At 36.7% G+C, this 18,110-nt stretch overlaps 1 long non-coding RNA gene across 2 annotated transcripts in view; it reads right to left on the reverse strand.

Moving 5' to 3' along the window:
• Positions 1 to 17,852, reverse strand: part of LOC141561339 (uncharacterized) — a 95,318-nt gene extending 77,466 nt beyond the window's left edge. For both annotated transcript variants that reach the window (XR_012488027.1, XR_012488028.1), the window contains exons 1-2: positions 17,720 to 17,852; positions 16,505 to 16,575 (exon numbers count right to left, since the gene is read on the reverse strand). This is a non-coding gene — a long non-coding RNA (uncharacterized LOC141561339). The remainder of the gene's footprint in view (positions 1 to 16,504; positions 16,576 to 17,719) is intronic.
• Between the last annotated feature and the right edge of the window lie 258 nt (positions 17,853 to 18,110).

Consider the following 18,110-nt stretch of genomic DNA (forward strand, 5'->3'; position numbering starts at 1 on the left):
AATACTTTGATCCAAGATAATTCCAATAGACTTAGGATAGAAAATGCTATCCAGGAACCTCAGACTGCATACATATTGAAGCATAGTATTTTCACCTTTTTGTTTGCTTCTTCTTTATTGTTTTCCCCTTTTGTTCTTTCTGATTTTTCTTTCACCAAATGACTAATATGGAAATATATTTAAAATAATTGTACATGTCTTGCTGTTGTGGGGAGAGAAGTGAGAGAGGAAGGGAGGGAAGGAGAAAAAAATTGGAACGCAGAATCTTAGAAAAATGGATATTTAAAACTATCTTTACATGTAATTGGAAAAATAAAGTTACTGAAGAAAAAATGTGAATGCAGAATGGGTACTTATAAATGTTTACTGCTTAGTATATCAGGAGAAGGAAAGAGGAAAGAATCGAATTTTTAGCTCATAGCTAGTAGAATGAGGGATATGGATAATACACATAGATAATACATTTTAGAAATATAATCAGTAAGAGTGAAGTGAGCAGAATCAAGAGAACGTTGTACACAGTCATAACAATATTGTGCAATGCTCAACTTTGACAGACTTTGCTCTTCTGGACAATACAATGATCTAAGACAATTCCAAAAGTGGAAAATGCTATCCACATCTTGAGAAAGGAGTGTAGATTCTGGAACATAATGTTTTCATTTTGTTATTTTTATATTTATTGTGATTTTTTCCTTTTTTCTGATTCTTCTTTTACAACATGACCAATGTGGAAATATGTTTAATATGAGTGTACATGTACAATTTGTATCAGATTGCTTGTTGTATTGAGAAGAAGGGGAGGGAGTGAGAAAAATGGAAATCAAAATCTTATAAAAGTAAATATCAAAAACTAATTAATAAATTTAAAAGAAACAAAATCATCAAAACTTGGAAAATGTTTAGATGAGGGATATTAGATGACTAAGATTTTGAACCTAATGACTGAAATGATGATCAATATGTCAAATCTACTCTCCTTTAAGATAAATTGATTTTAATGATGAAAGGGTCAGAAAATATGTAAAGGAAGAGATTTATAATAATTTTCAAAGAACATGAGGTATTGCTACTATTATACATGACTATTCTGATTCCTAATACAAGTACTAAAATAACCTTGTTTAATATACAGTCTTAATATATGTGTGTGAAGAAATAACTTTCAGGTACGGATTAGACTGTTTTGAAGAGAAAATTATCTATTCTATGGTATAGATGTGAGGACTCACATACCTTTATCACTTCTGTGGAAAAATTCCTTGCTTATGTGAGAACAGTTTAATTTTATTTTAAAAGAGTTCATGACAAACTAGAGAAATAGAAAAGTATGGAAACAGCTTCCAAAGAACCAATGAGATTGGAAACTGTGTTAAAAGCTTTCAGAGCTCTTTTAAAGCATGATGGATACCTCATCTAATTTGCATATGCCATTTTAAGTCAAAAAAGGATAAAATCAAAATAATGAGAAATCACATAAAATTTGGAGAATGAAGTATCATTTTTAAAAGACTTTTTAAAGTAATTTGATAGAAGAAATTTAGAAGGTTGAATTTTTTAAATAAAAGATGACTTACAATATCAAGGGTAAGCCATTAAAGGGAAAGGAGAATAAGCATTTATATGGCATCTATTATATATCAAGCACTTTACAAATACTGTTTCATTTGATCCTCACAACAACCCTGCAAGGTAAATGCTGTTCATCTCCCCATTTTACAGTTGAAGAAACTAAGGCAAACAGAAATTAAGTGGCTTAGCTAGAATCACACAGTTTTTAGTGTCTAAAGTAAAATTTGAACCAGGTCATCCTGACTTCATTTTCAGTACTATAATCATTGCTCCTGAGCTACCTCATAGTGGAATGGTAGAGGAACCATAAGAACTTGAGAAGAATTGAAGTCATAGTGAGGAGACTGAAAAACTATTCTATGGAAGCTATGGCAGAAGCAGTCAGCTGACAGAAGCCTTCAGTGGAATGATTCCTGACTGGGTAAAAACTGAAATGACTTCATTGTCCAAGAGCTTCAATAACAACTTTGTTTTCCCTCCTTCAGCATCATCTACAATTGGGAAAGGGTAAAGTTTTCCCTAGAACTTGTTGCTCTCTGCCAGCACCTTTGGTTTGAGAAAGGAGGACCACTTCTTCATGGGGGAGAGGTCTGAATGGGGAGTGGCAGAAGGCATCTTGAGCAGTTGTAAGGAAATCATACACTGAACAGAGAAGCAGTTTCATATGATGCACTTATTCCTGAATGGACCAATATCACTGACTCTACAATCCAGAAATGTTAATTACTGTAAGCACGTGAGTTTTTCTATCTCATGTGTTTCTTTGCCAGGTTCCTGTAAGTATATCAATATATCAAATACACTCTCCTTTAAGATAAATGGAGCATTTTAATGATGAAAGGATCAGAAATAGTGAATAGAAGAGGGTGATCCAGATTTATATGAGAATCATGTGGTATTTTATTATATATACATTATTATGAATACATGCTCTAATGTATTAATATCTATAATATTGACTTTTTTACTTTATTGTTAAATAAAAGATTATATTTAAAATCTAAGGATGTCATTATTGAAAGTAGCTGGTTATAAAAATATTACACATTGTATGATTAGCGAGTTGTGAATAACTACTTATATAAATAGAAACACATTGGATAGGGGCTCACGAGCTAGAGCAGTGAAAAGGGAAAGTATATTTCCCCTTAACAAAGCTACCCCCTAATATTGGAAATGGAATATAATTGCTTAGCACAGTGCTTGGAACATTAGGCACTTTCTCAGTATTTGTTGACTGAATGATGATGATCTATTTCTGGGAACTTAAAACTACTAGTGCAAGAGCAAGCTGGAGTGATGAGTTTAATTTAGAGAACTTTTAGGAGGACAGACATACTCTTTGCAAGATGTGATATAAAGATTTTCATCCTGTGTTTTTAAAGAAGTGTTTATATCTCACTTTGTATCTGGAACCCATTATTGAAATGCTGATTCATTTTATTCATGTTACAACAGAAATAGAAAATTTTGCAGGAATTAGGCTTGAGGGGCATATGATGACCTATGTTTTGGACAACTTGAATCTATTTATCTGAAAGATAGCAAATAATGAAAAAAATGCTTATTGGTTGATTGAGTGATTGATTAAACTAGAAATGATGGGTAGAAGTTGGGGGAAAAAACAAGATTTAAGTCTGATGTTAGTTGCAACTTCCTAATAAGTTGGGCTGCCTAGAAGCAGAGTGGGCTCATAAAATCCTTTAAGAAATCTTCAGAAAAGCTGAGTCACCACTTACTGGGTATTTTTAGAGGATTTTTTCTTCATGGAGACACAGGTAGGTTGTGCTTTAGAGAGTACTGATTATGGCATCAGAAAGACCTCAGCTCAAATCCTAAAATTTGACAATTACAATGGTGTGCAAGTAAGCCATTTGACCTCTCTACATTTCATTTTCTATATCTGTGAAATAGGAATGCCCACGTGGTGGGCTGATATGAGTATCAAGTGAGAAACTATAGGTAAAGGGCTTTTCAAACCTGAAAGACAATTAGATGCTTATTATTTTCATCATTATTATTGTTATTAGTTATTGTTATGAGGAAGAATAAGACTACACAGGCTCTGAAATCTCTTTCAATCCTGGGAATCTGTAATTCCATGAGTTTCATGAAATTCCCAGAGGCAGAAATGAGGAGGTAACTCATTCCAGGCAAAAGAAAGAGCTAATATAAAAACATCAAGATGGGAGATGGGACAGCAAATAGAAATAGATGGGTATGAATGGATTACATAATATGTGAGCCCAGTTTCTCTTTGACTTGTAGAACAATTGGTGGTAGCTATCATGCACCTCCTCAGATTTAAACATTTCCACTTTCTTTCAAGAATCCTTATAGGATCCTCAACCATTCTGGTCACCATGCTCCTGGGGCTCTGCTGTTTATCAATGTCATTCTTGAAGTGTGAAAGCCTAGAGTGAACAAACAAATGTAATAAAACAGGCATCCAGGACCATCTCCAGTCGTCCTGATCTATATCTGGCCACTGGACCCAGATGGCTCTGGAGGGGAAAGTGAGGCAGGTGACCTTGCCCAGCCTCCCTCACTTCAGTCCAATTCACTTGCATGTCATGGCATCACCTCCCGGATGTCATGGTCCCCTTGGAGAATGAAGGACAAACAACAATAAAACAGGGCAAGACCACAGAAGAACAATCATCTTTCTAGTTCTGAAGACTATGCTTGCCATAATACATCCTGACTGCAGAAGCTCATTTGGCTTTCATAGTTCAGGTGAGTACATAGGGAGCTTTCAGCCCAGTAAAAACAAAACCAACCCCAGTCTTTTCTTACACAAGCTACTGTCTAAATAGCCTTCTCTATATCACAGAAGTTCATTTTACAGATGATGAAACTGAGGCTAACTGGATAAAGTGACTTGTCTAGCAAGTGTTTTAGGTGAGTATGGAACTCAGGATGATGAGTCTTCCTGACTCTAGACCCAGGGAAATCTGTTCCTCTCTTTTTCTGCTTTTAGAAATCCTTTTATGATCATTGATCGATTTTGTTATCATCCCCCTTTCATTCCAAGTTTTGGTATTACTAACAATATTCTTAAGATACAATACTTTTGTGTTCATTCTTCAATAATGACCATCTCCTCTACATGACTTTAAAATCTAAATTGTCCAGTTCTTTGTATACTTATAGCAAGATTTATAGAAAACTATCTTTTCCTCTTCAGAAACTTTTTTCCAGCTTTCCATCTTTCCTAGACTGATTTCTCCCAAAACAATTTTGGTCAGTGAGTTCATACAAATCTTTTCTCTGAAATAAATGTCATTTTCTCTCTCCTGATCTCAGGCGTATGTCAGACTGTGTGCATTTTTCTTCCCTTTTCCCACAAATTCTAAGATAGGGCCCACTTCCCTAACAAGACTCATTTCCCCAGAAATCAGTTCCTCTTTATCTGTGAGAATCAATTGCAAAGTAGCAGTTCCCACAGCTATTTTCTTTACCTTATATCTCTAGGTATCTACAGTATTTAAAAAGACATGTTAGCAGCATACTATTATTCAAGAATGGCCTTTGAACTCAATCTATAAGCTAAATTAGAATTCTCACCAAGCATATTAATAAAATATTAGCTCTTCTAATTTGGAGAAAAAAGAAGAGGGGAAAGAGGGAAGAAAATAAGATAGAAGATGATAGGAGAAAGAAGAGACAGAGGGAGAAGAGAAAGGCAGAAAGAGATCTGGTATCTGAACCAGTCCTTTAAAAGAGACTATAATTTCCACATTTTGAGAAAAGTAAAAGGAGATCCTTGCCTATACCAACAACCAAGCCAGATAGGATAGATAGCTTTCAGAACTGCCATGTCTAAGTTATATCAACTCTATTGTCTCCAAGAGATATTGTGCTAAAATTATATCTATCATGTATTTAATTTATTTGTAATCTAATGATATGACCAAAAAAAGTTCAGAATAAAAGCCACTTTCCCTGATTAATCTCAAGGGGTGGGTAAACAGCTCACTCCTACAAAATATACACCAAAAGAATCATGAAAAATTAGTAAACTTCTTTAGAAAAGTGATCAGTAAACAGAATTTGGTAACCTTAATAACTTTAGATTAGAACAGATAAAAGAATATGCATGAGTAGGTGGTCTGTCTCTAACCAGCTGAAAGGCTGTATGGAAAAGAAGGGTTTCACATCTGGAGTATTGTATTGTGTTCAGCTCTGGGCACCACACATTGGGAAGGAAAGTAATAAGTTGGAAAGCATACAGATGGAGGTGACCAAAATAGACAAGAGCTCAAGGCCGTGCTATACAATGACAGGTAGAAGAAATTGAGAATATTCAGCTTGGAGCAAGACTCCTAGGGTGGGGTCAAACCATGGCTGTCCTTTAAGGTTTCAAAAAAACCTGCAATGGTGAAAATGAATTATTCTGAGTGGGCATTGCAAAGTAAGAATCAGGCCTGGATGGAGGGAAATTTTCCCAACATTTAGAATTATCCAAAAGTAGCTGCCATGGGAAGAAATGGGTTTCCTAGGATCACCAAAGATCTTCAAGTATAGCAAATATGATCCCTTCTCAAGGATGCTGGAGAAGGATTCCGTTCAGATACAAGTTGTATTAGATGGCCTCTGAGGCCTCTTTTACTTCTAAGATTTTGTGATAAAATGAGATACAAAATAGAAAAGTAACATTTTTGTGGAAAGGAGAATTCTGTATTATTAATAAGGTTCTCCAAAAACCTTCATTCACAGACGACAGAAACTGCATCTTTGCCAAGAAAGTTTCTTCAATTAAATTCATAGTCATTTAAAAAGAATTAGCCTAATCGTCTATTGGTGGAGGAGGGGAGAAGGGGGCTTAACTTGAAAATGACACAGTAGCAAAATTTGTACATGCAGTAGAATGGGAGCCCAATGAGTTATTCTCTGTGTATACACATCTATATTATATGCTTTTATCATTCTGTATGTATTCTGGATGGGCACCTCAGATGAACAATGACCTCAGCCCAGAAATGAAGAGAGTAAGGAAGCATTTGGGAAATGACCAGAGTAGACATTTATAAAATTGCTTTCAATGCTCATTTCTGAAAAAGCCCATAATTTTTAGCAACATTTTTCAGTAAAGTTATATATGGTGATGATCCAGGGAACATGAGAATCTCAGAAGACTCAAAATGTCAGGGAACACAAATAGCAATAAAAAGACACAGGTGGGCATGGGTTTGCCCATAGCTTCTTATGGATGATAATACATGTGAGAGAAGTAGCAAAGCACCAGCCCTGAATTCAGGAGGACCTGAGTTCAAATCTGGTCTCAGACACTTAACAGCTGTGTGACCCTGGGCAAGTCACTTAACCCCAGCCTCAGGGAAAGAGAGAGACAGAGAGAGAGAGAGAGAGAGAGAGAGAGAGAGAGAGAGAGAGACAGAGACAGAGAGACAGAGAGAGAGAGAGACAGAGACAGAGAGAGAGAGAGAGAGAGACAGAGAGAGAGACAGAGAGACAGAGACAGAGAGACAGAGAGACAGAGACAGAGAGAGAGAGAGAAGTAACAAAAAACAAATGATGAAAGACATGTAGGATAAGAAAAGGAAATACCTGTCCCAAGAATTAAGTGAGAGAGAGTAGATAAAAAGCCCAAGTGCTTTACTGCGATGCACTATAATTAGAAAAAGCATAATTAGAAGGGTCTCCAGCACCCTAGGAGGATTTCCTATGGAAAATTTCTGGAAAGGCATGAACAAGAATCCACAGGTATAAAGGTACAAAGTGGGAGTAATCTATAGCAGTGCACATACTAAGACTCAGTATCCACAAAATAATCAAATATTATTATGTCGATAAGCAATAGTTATATTTCTTTTTTTTAATTAAATGAAACTAATCAACTAAATACAACTTGAGGGAAAGCTACTCTCTAGTTTAAAAAGCTGAACATGTTCTTCATGGAGACATAGAGAATAGAGTGCTAGATCTGGAGTTAGATTCAAGTTGAAATCCATCCTCAGATACTTATTAGCTGTGTAATCACTTAATTGCTGTCTGCCTCAGTTTCTTCATCTGTAAAATAGGCATGATGATACTATTTATCACCTAGGGTTGAGATATTTGTAAAATGCTTTGTAAGACCTTATAATTTATATAAATGCTAGTTACTATTTTTTAAAATTATTTATCTTTTCCAAGGAACACATCAATTTTTTCTGTATAACCAGAAAGGAATATTCACAACTTTTCAACTTGTTAGTGGAACAGTTTATTTCTCTCTACTTATTAGGAGATTGTGTGGTGTTCCGCAAATTATTTAGGGGGTTTCTGGAGTTCCTTAATTAGTTGGAAAAGTATTTGTTAAATGGCTACTGTGTATCATATACTATGGCATGTGCTAATGATACAAGACAAAAAAGAAACAATCCTATCCCTCAAGAAGCTTACATTCTAACTAGAGAAACAGCATGCACATATAACATATATACATATATTATTTTAACGTATGCGTATGCATGTGTGTATGGTATACACAGTGTAATTGAGAGGATTTAGCAGATGGGTATATCAAGGAAACTTATATAAAAAGTGGTGTCTGAACTGAGTTTTGATAGACACCCAAGATTATTAGAGCTAAAGGTGAGGGAGGGCATAGAAACAGAGGAAATAAATGAAAAGTTTTATGAGAAATAGTGAGAAGCAGATCAGTTAAATTGGGATGTAGAGTGGGAAAGATAGACTGGAACCAAATTGTTAACACTTCCAGAGGTCGTAGGGAGCCATGGGGTTTATTGAGCAGAGGAATGACCTGGTCAGAGCTGTGGCTGCCATGTGAAGGCTGCATTGGTATGGAGATTTGAAGCTGGGAGACCAAATAGGAGATCACTAGTGTAAAAGGTGTTAAGAGTCAGATCTGGGATAAGTGGAGAGAAGAAAACAGACGCCAGAGAGGTAATGGAGGTAGAATGCTTAAGACTTGGCAAGGGATTAGATTTGTGGGAATGAGGGAGAGAGGAATTTCCCCAGGGAATCCCAGGCAGCCTGACTGATTCTGGGCACAGAACATGAATTTAAAGACAAATAGTAGTGTATCTTCTGGGAAAATGTCAATTGCCAAAGAGCGGCTTTTTCTTTGGGGAGGCTGCACCAGGGATTTCAACAGTAGACAGATCTCACAGACTTCCTTCACTGATGCAATTGGGCTAAAAGTTACTCTTGTTTCTAGAACTGTCTGGGAAACTAAAAGAGGAAGTGGTCTTTCTTACACAGAGGCTAATTCTATTCATTATATTGGTCTTCTCCATGAGGTTCATTCTTCTTAATAAAGTGTTAATGAAGCTGCCCTTCTCTCCATATTGCCTGTGGTTTCCTGGTAATGAGTATTAAATGAATGGCGAAACATCTTCCTTGCCCTTTGCTCCCCTTATATTCATTCATTGTTGATCAATTCGTGCCTTCTGTTGTTCAGAAAAACAGGTGACCACTCTCTCCCCCTAAAATCCAGAAGTTCTTAACCTGGTGTTTGTGAACTTAAAAAAAACCACTGATAACTTTGTTTCAATATAATTAGTTTCTACTGCAATGCTATGTGTTTTGTTTTGTTCATTTATTAACATTTTTCTAAGAAGTGGTCCATAGACTTCACCAGCTACCACAGGAGTCAATGACACAAAAATGGTTTAGGAACCCTGCTTAATCTATTCCTAAAGTTAGGATTAAAATGGATATTTCCACCATAAAGGCAAATCTTCCATATTCCAAATCAGCTTGTTTATTTTTTGCACACAGTTATATTTCTTCTGTCTTTGGTAGATTAACTTTTAGCGATTAGTCAGACTTTGGATATGTAGTATGCTGTCTTTCATTGCAGGCTCCTTGATGTAAGGAATTGTCTTTTGCCTCTTTTTGTATCCCCAGCAGTGAAATGGGGAAGACAACACATCAGCAGTTTGGAAGGGTTAAGGTCAGAAGTCAGAGTATAAGGAGTTAAGGAGAGAAGCAGAAGCACCTATTGTAGACAACCTTTTCATGGAGTCTAGCCACAAAGAGCTTTAACTATATTATCTCTTGTTTTTAAATTCTGTTTTTAACATTAGATATGACTGAGCGATTGATCATTAAGATTTAAAGAGAAATAGCTCTAAAGAAGAACAAAAGAAACATGGACATGTTTGTAGGCAGTAAGAAATGAGCCAGTAAAGAGAGATTGAAACAAGTAGAACAGTGGAATGACAAGCTGTTGGGATGGAATGGGATCACATGAACAACTAGTTAGAGGGGTTTGCTTTGGTAAAGAGTAAGACTACTTCATCGTGTGAGACAGGGACCAGGATGAAGATAATGGCAGAAGGCACTTGATTGAAAGGACATAAGGATGAAGGGAGAAAAGGGCAGTGAATGACCTCGATTTTTTTCTACAACTTTTTTTTCCCCGTAATTGTGAAGGAACTCAAACAGCCCTTCCTCTGGTATTAAGCATCCCCTTGTCCCAGTACTTTATAATCTTCCAGACTTGTAGCATTATCCTAGAGTTGAGCCTACACACTTACACATGCATTACACAAAATTACCAGGCAGGGAGTCAAGCAACCCTTTCCCATTGTAGGTCCCATTTTCTCTGGGTCATTATGGTTCATGTGATTCAATGCATGGAGGAAGGTAGCACCTTCATATTGTGGCTCCCTGCCAAGCTGGTACTTCTTCATGACTCCATTGGTCAGCTTCTTTTCCCCTTCTGTGCCTCCATGCTCTCTCTCATTCTGCTGTAGCCTCGGGTGAAAAATCCCCCAGAATTTAGAGAGGGTAGTTCTGTTCACCAGGCCCATGCTTAAAATGCCTCTCTTCTGATAGGACTGTTAGAGCCTGTACTCTGCCAGTATTACCCCTGAGAACAATGGGTCATTACTAACAATAGTAATGATGATAAACCTTCCCAAATGAAAAATCCTTCAAGTATTATATGTGACTCTATACACTCTGCAATCAAGAAATTAAATTAGGTAATGCTTAATTGCAATCTGATTGCAAATAGGTGGGCTGAGGAAAGCAATTAAAAAGGGTTTCTATTGTGATACTAAATATTACAAAGGATAAAACAAATGGCTTCCTGTACCTCAGTAGAATTTTTTTCTCCCTGTAGCACAAATGATGATGGATCCTTGCTTTTATTTCTTGATGGTGGTTTGCTGAATAGCCTGTGGAGAGCAGCAGACACCATTCCTGCCTACTCCCCTTTCAGGAGAATGTTTTAATCCATACCAGCTGAGCCATTCCACATTCCACAGTTCATACGCTTTTATATATGTGTGGGGATTATTTTTTCTCCTCTCAAGGTCAATTAAGGGAATGGTTACTCATGCAGTTTCCAACCGCAGACACGAACTGGAGTGATTCTTCATTCACTTTGTTTTTAAATTACTTGTAGATCTCATAAATTCAAAATAGCTAGGGGGAGGGTTTGATTTTTTGCTTAAAAAAAACAAAACTTTTTAACCACTTCTGCTTTGTGAGCTGGTCAATCCTGCTCCCCTCTCCCCTCCAACACCACCACTACTACCACCATTGGCCTTTTGGGCTGAGACTCAGTGTGGAATTCTCAAAAAAAAAAAAAAAAAAAAAAAAAAAAGAGATTTCTTTAGCATACCCAGGCTGAGTTTACTTCTAAAAACTACCTGTGGCCTCCCAGTTATGGTATGGAAACTAACCAGGTATCTTTCTAAGAATGGGAGAGAGGTGCTAGTTTCAAAGCTTTCCTCAGAAGTTTTTATCAGCCATAGCAATGGGCCAATTAGGGTCAAGAAATCAATCCACTTTGTTCGGTGGTCTGCAAGTCTTCTTCAGGCAGATTATGATAATCAAAGAGAGGAAACTCCTCTAATTTCCCTGGTTTAGAAAAATTGCCGGTAAAGAAAGTGTCTCCCAAAGTTCTTTGCAACTTACAGCCTTAGAAAGTTGTCTAGCACAATACCAGCCATTTAAAAAAATTTTAATAGCATTTTTTTTAAATGGCTTGTCCAGAGCTACACAGTCAGTAGGTCTAAAAGATGGGCCTTGAATTCAGGTCTTTCTAACTCTACAGCTAGCTCTTGTCCATTGCTCCGGTTCCTTTATGAGTTGTCGGTTTAGGAAGCTGAAAACTAGCACTAGCTTTACATGTAGATGAAGAAAGCTATATCTAATGGTGTGTTCATTCAGGAATTCTAGCAAGAAGCCACCTCAAAGAAAATATTTCCCCAGCTAATTTGTCTCAAATTCTGTCATTGCTACTCCTTCTCATTAAGACTGTCTTCCTCGCTTTTAAAATGCAAATGTGATACTCTTGAGAGGAGTTATATATTAAGTCTTTAATACCTAGGGTAAATGAATTTATAAGATTCAACAAGAACTTGAATAATCATTTAATGAGTTCTACTTAAAGCAAAGTATTATGCTAGACTGTGAGGGAAAGAGAAAAATTAATAAAACATAGTTCCTACCTTCAAGAAGGAACTTAAATGCACTTAATAATAGCAGTTTATTGACGTTTAGCTTACAGTGTAATAGACTGGAGGGGGGCAGATTAATGAAAAGAGGTTTCGAGTTCTAAGTATCACTTACAAGATGTTTTATCTTGGATAGAATCTTGTAACAGAAAGAAAAACCTGTGAAATGCAATGATTTTGCATCTTTAAAAGTATTAGCATATTTAGCTTTATCCATATTTTCTCTTGTTTTTAAATTTTCTATTTTTAATATTGGATGTGACTGGGCAATTGATCAGCTTTTAAGATGAAACAGTCATTAAAAATAAATCAACACACACACACACACACAAAGAATCCTAGAACTTTTAGTCATAAGGGATCTTAGTGGCCATCCTGTCCAATCTATAACTCCCAAATAATGTACCCTATAAGTGATCATCCACTCTTAAAAACTCCAAGGAAAGGTACCTCACTTTCTCCCTGAGCAGCCCATTCCATTTTAGATTCCTCAGATCAATAGGAAGCTTTTCCTGAAATTGTCTCAATTTTCCTTTTGTCAATATTCTATCCATTCTGACTTCTGAGGCCAACCTGATTAAAATCACTCTTTCCTCAGTATGTTCCTCAAAGATTTCAAGACAGCTGTCTTTCCTCCTGAGTCTTCTCTTCTCCATGCTTAACATCCAGAATTCCTTCACTCAATCTTCACATGACATAGAGTAAAACTCCTTCAGAATTCTGCTTGTCTTTCTCCAACTGCTCTCCTGTTTATCAATGCTCTTCCTAAGCTGTACCATTGATAAGTGATGACTATGACAAACTTAGCCCTTCTTAGCAATACTCTGATCCAAGACAACGTCAACAGACTTGGGATAGAAAATGCTATCCACATCTAGAGATAGTACTATGGAGACAGAATGCAGATCAAAGCATTACTGTTTGTTTGTTTGCTTGCTTTTTTTTTTCTTGTGGTTTTCCCTTTTGTTTTGATTTTCCTTTCCCAACATGACAAATATGGAAATAAGATTAAATGATTGTAACATATCAAATGACTTGCTGTTTTGGAGAAGATAGAGGTAAAAGAGGGAGGGAGAAAAAATGTAGAACTCAAAATCTTAAAAAATGTAAGTAGCAAAATAAAATACTATTAAAGTTTTAAAAATAAACAAATAAACTCTGCCATCTAAAACTCAACATGATGCTTTAGAAATGATCTGGCCATATCCTCATCCTTCCTTCTTCCTGGAACATACACTTCACTTAATTCAGGTAAAGACATTTAATTGTGGAGCAAAGAGGGTTATATCACACTTAGGAACTTTCTAAGACTTTGTTATTATTGCTGTTCTTGTTGTTGCAGAAAAGGCACCAATCTGCCTGAGGAAAGTCCCTTAAATAGTATTGATGGGGGTTGAGATCCCTTTAAGATTTCCTTTCTGATTTCCCAACCCTCATGGCTGATCTGTGATTCACAAATCCTGGTCAAAAAGCACCTTTTTGAATATCTGGGCCCAGCCCCCACCGGATCTGAGCTGGCTTGAGTTTTCTCAGCCCCCACTGTCTGCTCAGGTTTCCCTAACTCCCCACAAACAGTTTCTTCCTTATCTGAAAGCCCACCAGGAGCTTGGGACTCCACCCACCTTCAATATCAACAAGAGCCCCCATTATAAAACAGTAATGTTAGACGGCATGCTTTTGCAGAAGTCCTAAGTATGGCATCCTTATGCCAAGGGTTTCTGCCCACCGGACCTAATCCAGTGCTCTTCTATCTCAACCCTCAACTTTACTAACTAAACTTGACTTCTAAAATCCCTACAATAAAAGCAATCTAGGTTTAAGGGCCTGTAAATTCATTTACAGGGGACACTGCGCCTCATGGGACTATCTTACCATCTTTGAGCCAACCAATGGGGTTCCCCCTTTCCTATCTCTCATCAGTATGGTACTGATGAGCCCTAAAGGCTCATCTTTATAACTAGATTAAAAGTATCTCGCATAAGATTCCCATGTCCTATAATTGGACAACTTTCTTCCTGTAAGATTGTTATCGTTTTTTCCTTCTTTTCCTTTAAAGACTGGATCATTTTACCTGAAAACTACAATTGTCTCTGCTAAGGAGAGTTATAAGTGCCATCTTGTTCTGTCTTCTCCTTTGTTCCCCAAGTTACTGGGATATTGGCAGATAGTGAATAGTAATAAAGGAGTGACAAGGGAGAAATACTAACACAAGGTCAAGGACTCTGAGGTAGTCAGATTATTGTGTTCAATTCTGACTCTATGATTTCAGAAAATAGGGGAAAGGGAAATGGAAAAGCATACAGTAAGTACCTTCTAGGTGTTTTACAAATATTATCTCATTTGATCTTTACAGCGTCTCTATGAAATTTTGTTCCCATTTTACAATTGAAAAAACTGAGGCCTGACTGGGATCACACAACTACTAAGCATCTGAACTGGATTTGAATTCTTCCTGACTACAGGCCCATCACATTGAAAAACTGGAGATTGTCCAGGGAAGGACAATGAGGATGAGGAAGCTCCTTATAAAGATGGAAAGAGCTGAAGATGTTATGCTAGAGAGACTAAAATACTGAAAAAAGGAAGGGATATGATGGTTGTTTCAAATATTTGAAGAATTGATATATAGAGAAGAGATGAGATTTATAGAATTAATCTAATGCAGAATAAATGGAGGGTAACCTCATATGGGGAGATTATCAGCTAAGAGACAGGGAAAAGTTTCCTGAAGAATGATTCTTCATGAAGAATCCAGCTGCCTTGAAGAACAGAAAACTTCCATTAAGGAGAAATAGCAATGAGACAAATTTAATATCAGATATCAGAAAAAAAACACTTCCTAATAATTAGAGGTATTCAAGACTGCCTAGGGAGAAAAAAGGGATCCTCTCCTTGGAGAGCTATAAAAAGAGGCTAGATGATCATTTATCAGGAATGTCATAATGACATATAATGTCATAGTGAAATATTATATATAGATAGAAAGATACATATACACATATAGACACACACACATAAATATAGTATATGTCTGTGTGTATATATATATGTCTGTGTACACATATATATATGTATGTGTTTATGTATGTATACATAAACACATACAGGAGGAATAAATGATTCCTGAAGTCTCTTCCAACTAGAAAAGACTATGAATACGTGATGAGAAAAGACTAAACAAACATTTGGTCACTCAATACTTCAGCCAAAGGATCTAAGATTAGAGAGAAGAGAGTGAGAGGAGGCATAATGTCCAGCCTGCCTTTATGTAGTACCTGAGCCATGACCTGGCAGTGGTAAGATGCGGAGAGAAGTTCCAGACATCAAGAAGACACTAACTGGAAAGTACAGGATGCTGAGCCCATTACAGAATTGTGAAGAGCCCTTGTTCCAGGACACCCTACTAGATGTGAACCCAATATCAATTGGGATTAAATGCTATTCTCTATATTCCTTTTTTGGATCTCTGATCATGTCCTTCACTTCCCCATCTCCTACCTTTGTTTATACTCTTCCAAAGGCCTTAAAAGTTTTTCTAATGTCTCTCTTCACTTGTTGAATACCTTGTTGGGCCAATTTAAATAGCTACCTTTTCTGTAAAGCCCCCCAATTCCCATCATTATGATTCTCAGCTCTGTGTTCTTTCCACTTCATTGGCTTCCTTCTTCCCTTAGGTACCCCCCTTTAGATTTCATAGATCGATTTTGATTTACACTTAACTTCCTTTGGGAAGGTCATCTTGTATTTCCTGTCTATACCACCTACTAAGTGTAATATTGTTCAACTACTAAGATTAGCACTTTACCATACAGTATTGTTTCACCAAGTTTCTTAAATTCATATTTTGCTTCTCCTTCAAAATCATAAACTCCTTGAAAGCAAGATATATTTGTGTATTTCTTTATCTCTTTCTGTCTTCTGTCTTTGATTCTTTCTCTCTTTCACCTGGTATAGAGACACATCATAGGTGTTTTATAGCTTCTGTGTGATTGACTAAAGATAAAGAACCGGTATATGTGTAATCAAAAGGGCATCTCAGTAAATCTAGAGTCATGGATCCATAATAAAAATGTAATAAGAAATTTGAAAAAGAAGACTGAGTTTGGCAGGGGGGTGAGGATATGATATGGTCAGGAAGGTGCTGTTTGCTTTGAAAGGTTTTTTATGGTTCTTACACACACCCTCATCACATTTTTCCCATTTTCTTTTTCTTTTTTTTTTTTTTTTTTGAAACCTGATGAGAAAGAAATATTTCAGTGACTTTCCATTTTAAATGTATTCTAGCTGGTAAAAGTTGTGTGGTTTTCAGGCATTTCCTTATAGGTTTCTTTATGCATGTGTGTAACATTCAAAGCTGTGCTCAGGATTTAAACTGAGAGGAGATTGAAGACAGGAGGGGAGGGAAGAAAAAAAGAGATGAGAGATGGGGTGGAAGGGGACGAGGAAAGGAGGGAAGGAGGGAAGGAAGAAGAAGAAGCTTGTTGATTACTCACCATTCAAGATGAGGGCAAACATCTCCAGTTTGTTCATGTGCTGCTGCTCAGAGCCAGTGAGGCTTCTGTGCCTAAGGAAACAAAAGAAACCCAGCAGGAGAAAGCCATGGGCAAGCAGCCAGGAGGTCTGGGTTCAAATCTCAGTTCTGGGTTCAAATCTTCCTGGGAGTTGGATTTGGTCAAATAAATCACCTAATCTCTCTGATCTTCTTAGAACTATATAAAGGTATTCCAGTCATTTCAGAAAATGTCTGTCATGGATTTATATCAGACAGAAGCCTCATCTAGTCAATAACCCCATCTCATTTTTACAAATAAGGAAAATGAGGCCCAAGGAAGTAAAATGACTTGCTCATTATCTCACAGTGGGTAGTAGAGCTGAGTCCCAAGTTGAGGTTTCTTTATATCTGGCCCAGGGCACTTTTTAACCACACCACAGCTTTCTCAGTTTTCTCCTCTGTAACATTAAAAGGTTGAACTATCTGATCCCTAGGATGTTTTCCAGCTCTAAAAATCCCATGACTCTGTGATTCTGGAAAACATTTTTTAAACCATAAAGCACTATTAAAAGTCTATGTGTTATTATTAATATTAGCAGTTGCACATATCCCTTGAATCTAGAGAAGCAGTTCTCAATCTTTTTAGTCTCAGGATCCCTTCAGTAATCTTAAAAATTGTAGAGAATTCCACCAAAAAAAAAAGAATGCTTTTTGCTTTTAAAGGTTATATTAATTGATACTTACCCTATTAAAATATTCTAATTTTATTATGAAAAATTATTTGGATTTTTTTTTTAAAAAATACATTTTATTATGAAAATTGTTTGACCTTTGGATTCCCTAAAGGGCTTGAGGACCCCCAGAAGACTCCCCAGCTCACTTTGATAACTTCTGCTTTAGAATTAAGAAATATACTATCCTTTATTATAATTTAATAATAGAACCTTCCTATTCCTTTATTCCCCTGCCACACCAACACTCCATCTTTGAGGTGGAATTTTAGAAAATAAGCACTACAGCAGCAACCTTCAAAGCCCTTTAAGGCGGTGACCCTGAGGCTACTCTGACCAGCAGCACAGCTATCTGTGAGAGTATCCCTTGACTAACATCTTGAAACAGAATGAGTGACAAAGGAGCTAGGAAAACAATATTCTGCAAGCCTGTGCAAAGAACTGTTTTCTATTGAATAAAGGAACCCAGAGCATGGATCACTTACCTGGAAGGATGTAGTCTGGATCTTCCTCCATTCCTCATCGCTGACCATTTGCTTCCTTACCCCATCCATTGCCCAAGCTTGGTAGAAAATAACATAGTCTGGAAAGGAGGGTTTTGTGGGTTTGAATAGTTGTTTTCCTTTTTTTTTTCTAGAAAAGCTATGATTTAATGGCTAGAAAATCCTCTCTGTCAGATGAGGATTAAAAGGGATGGAAAAATGTGTCTGCCCTATAAAGCCTCAAAGAGAAAGACAGATTTTGTTGACAAATCATTCTGCTTTATCCTCATATCCCTAGAACTCTCTGCCTTTTATTTTCTCTTCATCATCCCTGAACTCTTCCTCCCATTCCTCAACAATATATCAACCAAAATCAACCTATTGTTGGCTTCTT

This window comes from Sminthopsis crassicaudata, chromosome 3 (genome assembly GCF_048593235.1).
Source record: "Sminthopsis crassicaudata isolate SCR6 chromosome 3, ASM4859323v1, whole genome shotgun sequence".
NCBI classification, from domain to species: domain Eukaryota; kingdom Metazoa; phylum Chordata; class Mammalia; order Dasyuromorphia; family Dasyuridae; genus Sminthopsis; species Sminthopsis crassicaudata.